The sequence below is a fragment of the Schistocerca piceifrons genome, unplaced genomic scaffold (genome assembly GCF_021461385.2).
Source record: "Schistocerca piceifrons isolate TAMUIC-IGC-003096 unplaced genomic scaffold, iqSchPice1.1 HiC_scaffold_2356, whole genome shotgun sequence".
NCBI classification, from domain to species: domain Eukaryota; kingdom Metazoa; phylum Arthropoda; class Insecta; order Orthoptera; family Acrididae; genus Schistocerca; species Schistocerca piceifrons.
The window spans coordinates 1851992-1859157 of record NW_025728290.1 but is presented as its reverse complement, the minus strand read 5'-3'; positions in this window follow the sequence as shown (position 1 = coordinate 1859157).

The window sequence follows — 7166 nt, the reverse complement described above, 5'->3', positions numbered from 1 at the left end:
AATGTTATGAGTAAATTTCAACCAGTTTCTTTATCTCTACTTCGTTTTTGTGTATCAGTTAAAAATTGTTCAGTACTGTGTAGTTGAACATTATTGGTTTGAATTTTAATTCCTTTTTGTTTAATTTTGTCTCTATGTAGCAAACTATAATCAGTTATAAAGCTGTTCATCTATGTAGATAACAAATTTATATCGATTGATATTTTATACTCTCCAACCGTTTTTTCCCATAACCAAGCCAATTCATAATTTTCGTTTTGTACACTTTATTCCAATATTATTATACTGCAGTTGCAGCTAATTTTTCACCTGCTGTAGCATTACTTGCATACATTCTTCCTTTTACCGTGCAGTGAAGTTATTTATTTGCTTCATGCCCTCTTTCTAAGTCTTTATTATCCCTACAAGCAATATCATGTTTCTTTAGAAGCTTTGTCTAATTTGTTTACTCCTTGATTACTAGTGCTAGTGTTTCTTGTAGCTTAGAAAATGGTCCACAGTCCGAATATCCTCATAAATGCAACCCTGACACCAGTAAATCATTTAAAGCCTAATTTACTAGTACTCTTCCATTTATTTTACGTTTACAAATTGTGTGAGGTTGGTTACTCTAAAATATAATAAAATACAGAAATCCTTTTGAATTGTTGATTATGAAATCTCTGAGTTTCTCCTAACATTTGAGTTATTCCAACTTCCTTACGTTGAGAATTTTTATTTCCAGCTAATTCTTCCCCATGAATTATTGCTAATCTCTCAGTTAATTGACAGATATTATCCATCCAAACATATTCTGTTTGTTTTTGTGTATATTTTTTAGTTAAACCTTCACCAACACTTTAACCTAAATCTGGTGGAAATTTTTTTGAAAGACTAAGATCAACAAGTTCTTTTAACAAACATTTATATTTGTTGCCTTTACTTCATTTTATGTTATTTGGGTTAATGTCACACATAGTAATCGATTTTTCAGTTACAAGATTCATAAATCCATCGGTACCTTCATATGTTATATCACCAATTGTTAATATATCTCCATGAAATATAACTGGTAATTTGCTAACCAATTTAAATGTGCCAACAGGTCATCATAAAAAAACTTTTATTTTCACTGTGATTAATAAGTTCTAACATTCTTTCAGTTTTATTTACTTTTTTAATCACTTGTCCTTCTTTTGGAGCTATTCTTTTCCGCTCTTCATCATATTTTGTTAATAAACTTTATGTTTCAATTTCACTTAGTGTACAATCTCTTTCATCTCTATCATATTGTTTATCTTCTGTTGGAATATCATTAAATTCTTCTAAAAAATTTTAATTATCGGGAACCCTGTGCTTTCCAACATTTCTATTTTCATCATTTGCTTTTAACACATTGTCACATAATCCTTCAATTGTTTGATTAACTTGTTCAACTCCATCAATAATAGTTTGATCTTTTTATCGTTTTTCATACTCTGTCCTTGGGTCTTACTTGCATTTCTTAAATCCTACTTTTAACTGTTCTTTTACTCTTCTATTTCATGTGGCATTTTCAACAATGCCTGAGATGAAAAAACAGAAGGAATAATTATTTTAAGAATGTTTTTATTAAATCTCTGAACTTCCCATTGTTTGGTTTCCTAGTCATGTGCATTGTACGAAATCCAGACTGATATTTCCAATTTTTACTACACATTTCGTTAAAATCGTCAAATTTTAAATCACCTCCAGTGAACTTGTGATACATATGTTACAAATTTCTGTCATCTTGAATGAAAATATTTTAGAAATGAAGATGATCTGTAAATAATTGTTTTGGTATTGTTTTATGTCTTTCTCTACCAAAGTGTTCTCTAACTGTATCCAGATTTTCAAGAACAAAGTCATCAAATACTACTCACTGTATTATTTAGACATTCATCTCAAGGGAATAATTTTACCATAATTTTTGTTATATCCTAGCCAGTAATACCAACCGAGCCCGCTGCCAAAAGGTTGGCAGCATCAAAGTCCGGACGCCATCCGCATAAGCAGCGCCATCGATACAGGAAATCGCCGCAAGTCTGCGCGCGCCACCGCTGGCTTCTGGCTTCTTAAGCGCTGGAGTCGCGAGCGCTAGGACAGTTCTGTATTCGCCGCTCAGTTGTATACTCGCCACCGAATTGTGTACTTGCTAGTCAGTTGTGTGTTCATCGCAGCAGAGTTGTTGTTTGTCGTCAGCCGACGCTGACCTAGCCGCTCCGACTCGAACTAGACAGATTACTGTAGATACGGAGTTCACAACTGTGTTTCTGTATCTTCGGTAATAAAGATAAGTACCGACTTTTATTTAATCAGAGTGTTTGGGTTTTCATCTTTCTGTTCACTGTTCCAGCGGACTGGTCGGCCCGCTATTAAAAGTGTGGCGGTGACTTCGTAAGCCGTTTCTACAGCGAATTGTTTGTCGCTACAAACGCCGCCACAAAACTGGCGACGAGGACTTCCGAACTCGTGTGCAGGGCTGGTTCAACTTGTTTCTGGTTATACTAATTATAGCGATAAACTTTTGGGGGCTGGTTTAATTTGTGTTCACTACGTCTGCCGAATTACAACAGTTGATCTTGTTACAGAGTCAGCAAATACAAAGTCTGGTGGAAGCAATCGCCCAACAAGCGGCTAATCCTCCAACACAAAAGGAACAAGCACAGGCAGCACCACATTTCCGTGCTTTTGATGCATCAAGAGAAGAATGGCGAGAATATTTCGCGCAGTTGCAGGCGCACATGACAGTCTACAAAATCACAGGTACTGAGCTGCAGCTTTATTTAGTTTCCACTGCAGGCGTGGAAGTCTATCGACTACTTTGTAAGTTGTTCCCGGAATCCCAGCCAGAAGCTTTAGACTATGACGTTGTTGTTAACAAGCTTGCTGAGTATTTAGAGTCGCGAGTTCATGTGGCAGCAGCCAGATTCAAGTTCTTCAGATTAAAGAAACTGCCACATCAATCGAATAAACAGTGGTTAACAGATTTACGGGGCCTCACACGTCAGTGCCGATTTAATTGTGTGTGTGGAGCTTCCTACAGTGATGTCATGTTACGAGACGCTATTACTCAAAACATTGCAGATTCTCGTATTCGTGCTGCTATCTTAAAGTTGCCTGACCCGTCATTAGAGACTGTGATGAACATCATTGAAGCCCAAGATACTTTTGACTATGCTGAGTGTGAGTTAGATCAGCCATGTATTTCTCAAATTGCCTGTGCTAAGCAAGTTATGTCACGCCCGCGGCCCCACCGGCAGAGTCAGACTGTAAACACTAGCCGGCCGCGTCATGTTAAACACATTCGTCAGCCGCGTGTGCAAAATGATAGAGTTAAGTCTTGCCCTAAGTGTGTTCTTGCTCATCCTCATGAACGTTGCCCGTTAAGAAACGCGGTTTGTCACTTTTGTCAAAGGAAAGAACACATCCAGACTGTTTGTTTGCGTAAACGCAAGAACAATTCTAGTGCTGCCCAGCCCATGGATATTCATGTTCTTCAAAGCCGGCCCGCCCAGAAGGTCGCGTTTAAAGACTCTTCCACGGTTCGTGTGGGTAATACACTTGTTCGCAATAAGCCACCCACCCTGCCCTCTGCTATGCGACCCAAGCGTAATTCAAACGCTGTGAAAAGTGATGTACAGACTGCAAGTGACGCGGGAGTTGTTGTTCCACCCGCCCAACCCACGAGTTGTCGTAAGCAGCGAACACGCGCTAAACGCGCTGATTTTGTGTCTTCCGCCTCCACTGCACCGATCCAGAGACAGTGTAATAAACTATTTGTGAAACCACGCATCCAGGATAAGACCTTCAATTTTCAATTAGACACTGGTGCGTCTGTGACTCTCATAAGTAGTGCTACGTATGCGGCTATCGGCCGCCCTAAACTTTCAGCGGCAAAACATTCTTTGGCTACTTATAGTGGAGAACAAATTCCTGTGTTTGGTGTATGTAGCGTGCCAGCCACATTCCGTGGCAATACAAAAACAGTTTCATTCACAGTGCTCCGCGCTACAGACAGTGTAAACATTTTCGGATTAGACTGTTTTGACTTGTTTGGCCTGTCTATCCAAGACAATGTGTTGCAAATTAATTCTGTTGTTGTTCCTCAAGACAGCATAACCGATTTGTGTAAACGATACAGTGACATATTTAAAGACGAACTAGGTTGTGCTGCGAACTTTGCCGCTCATATTACGTTAAAAGATAATGCTCAGCCTCGATATTTTCGTGCTCGTCCAGTGCCTCACGCCCTCCGGGCACCTGTAGCAGATGAACTTCGTCGTTGGCAAAACAACGGTGTTTATTCAACCCATTTCAGCGAGCCAGTGGGCTTCTCCCTTAGTTATTATAAAGAAACCGTCTGGCAAGTTACGTTTGTGTGCTGATTTTAAGTCGACAGTTAATCCTCAGACTGTCATTGATTCTTTTCCTTTGCCTAGACCGGACGAGCTGATGGATAAGATAGGGGAAGCTCGTTTCTTTTCCAAAATTGATCTCCGTGAAGCATATTTGCAATTACCCCTCGACGAGCAATCACAACAGTATTTTGTCATAAACACGTCGTTGGGGTGGTTCCGCTTTCTGCGTTTGCCTTTTGGTTGTGCGTCAGCTCCAGCTGTTTTTCAGCGTTTTTTGTCACAACTTCTGGCTAATGTGCCATCGTGTTGCAACTATTTAGACGATATTGTTGTGTCCGGTCGGACGCCTGCTGAACATTTCCGTAATTTGGAGTGTTTGTTTAAAGTGTTGTCTCAGGCAGGCCTACGTTGCAACATCGATAAATGTTCATTTTTCCTTACGGAGATGGAGTATCTGGGACATGTTATTAATGCTCAAGGCATTCATCCCTCCCAGTCACATTTAGCAGCTATTCGTGATTTGCCTGCCCCTCGCAATCTGCATGAATTGCAAGCAGTTCTTGGCAAATTGACATATTATATTAGGTTTATACCTAATGCATCACAGATTGCTGCACCGTTGCATCGTCTCCGCCGTAAGAATGTTCCGTTTGTGTGGTCAGCTGATTGCCAATCAGCCTTTCAGCAGCTTAAAGAGGCTTTATTGAATGATCGTTGTCTGGTCCATTACGACCCTAAGAAGCCTCTGGTGTTAGCTTGTGATGCCTCTTCTTTCGGCCTCGGTGCTGTGTTGTCTCACCGAGTCGGTAACACCGAACGTCCTATTGCGTTCGCATCTAAATTGCTAAACAAATCTCAGTGTAATTATAGCCAATTGGACAAGGAAGCGTTGGCTATTGTGTTTGGTGTCACAAAATTCCATCACTACCTCTATGGTAGACCATTCTATTTAGTAACAGATCACAAGCCCCTGACGTCACTGTTTCATCCGTCTAAACCAGTTCCTCAGCGGACAGCTCAGAGACTACAACGTTGGGCTCTTTTGTTATCACAATACCAGTATGAGATACTGTATCGCCCTACAGCTCAGCATGCAAACGCTGACGCGCTTTCTAGATTGCCGATTGCTGCGGATGATGTCTTCGATTCCTCTGACGACTCTTGCCATCAGATTGACGCCGATGAGCATCTATCGCTCCGGGATTTTCCGATTGATTATCGTCAGGTGGCACGTGAGACAGCTACGGATCCTCATCTGAGTTTACTATTACGTTTTGTTCAACGTGGTTGGCCGTCCAAGGCAAAGGACATATCGGATCCTGTGGTTCGTCGCTATTATCCGCAACGTCATCTGTTGTCTGTTTCGCACGGAGTTTTGCTGTTACGCACCGAGAATGACCAGCTTCGTGTCGTGGTTCCCCAAGTGCTCCAATCCAAGGTCCTCGACTTGTTGCATCATGGTCATTGGGGAGTGGTCCGCACCAAGCAGCTTGCCCGCCGTCATTGTACATGGATCGGCATTGATAAGCAGATTACGCAGATGTCTACAGATTGTTCGACATGTGCCGAACACCAAGCTGCTCCGCCTCAACGCTATTTTGAGTGGGCACGCCCTGCCGGTCCCTGGCAGCGAGTACATATTGATTTCGCTGGTCCATATTGGAATTCTCGTTGGCTCATCGTGATAGATGCATTTAGTAATTTTCCGTTTGTTGTGCCCATGCAGTCTACAACGTCTGCACAAACTATACAGGCGTTGACTTCAATTTTTTGTATTGAGGGTCTTCCAGAAGTTTTAGTGTCTGACAATGGTCCACAATTTACCTCTGCTAAATTTGAAAGTTTTTGTTCTGCCCATGGCATTCGCCATGTCCTTACTCCGCCGTTCCACCCTCAATCGAATGGTGCAGCGGAACGTTTTGTACGCACATTCAAGGATCATATGGACCGCCTTCCTGCTACGCACTCTCGTCAGCAGGCCCTCATCACGTTCCTGTCGTCGTACCGGACCACGCCACGCGACGGCCCTTCGCCTGCGGAGCTTCTCCACGGCCGTCGTCATCGCACCCTACTACGGTTGTTGCACCCCCCGGATCGACCCGCCGCTTCTGAGCATCGCACGCGTTTTCAGCGCAACGACGCCGTTTTTTTCAGAGTTTATCACGGTCGCCGTCGTTGGGAACGTGGTACCGTGATAAGTGTCCAGGGTCGCGGTTTTTATACTGTCCAAGGTGCTACTGGGGTGCACAGGAGGCATCAGAACCAATTGCGCCGCGCTGGCCGCCCGGATTCTGCCGCTCGTTCTTTGTCCACAGATTTGGTCCGCGGTGGGTTCCAGCCGCGCCTTCAGACTTCGCTGCCGCCCCCAGGGCAGCAGCAGCAGCCGTCGCCGCTACCACGCCGACAGCCCGTCCTGTTGATGCCTCCCGCGCAGCTTCATCCGGGAGCGCCCCAGGTGGTCGCTCCGGCGCCTGCGGTCCCTCTTCAGTCGCCACCGCCTTCGGAGCTGATGGACGTCGACCCCGCAGCCGGGCTGCCTTCCCAAGCGGTGGCTGTGCAGCCTGTCCTGCAGCCGCTTTCCTTGGGCACCTCCAGGGAGTCTGACACCGCAGCGCCTTGTCCGGCGCCCACTCAGCAGCCGTCGACGCAGCGTCAGGAGACGCTGCCTCTCTTCGTGGGTCCCGACGCCCCATCGCGTCCAGTACCAGAAGCTGCGCCCGTGGTCACAGGCGTGCACCCTGACCTCGGTTTTCAGTCGGTGTTTCCCGAGGCCCCGCGCAGCCAATGCTGGGGTGCGAACCGGGG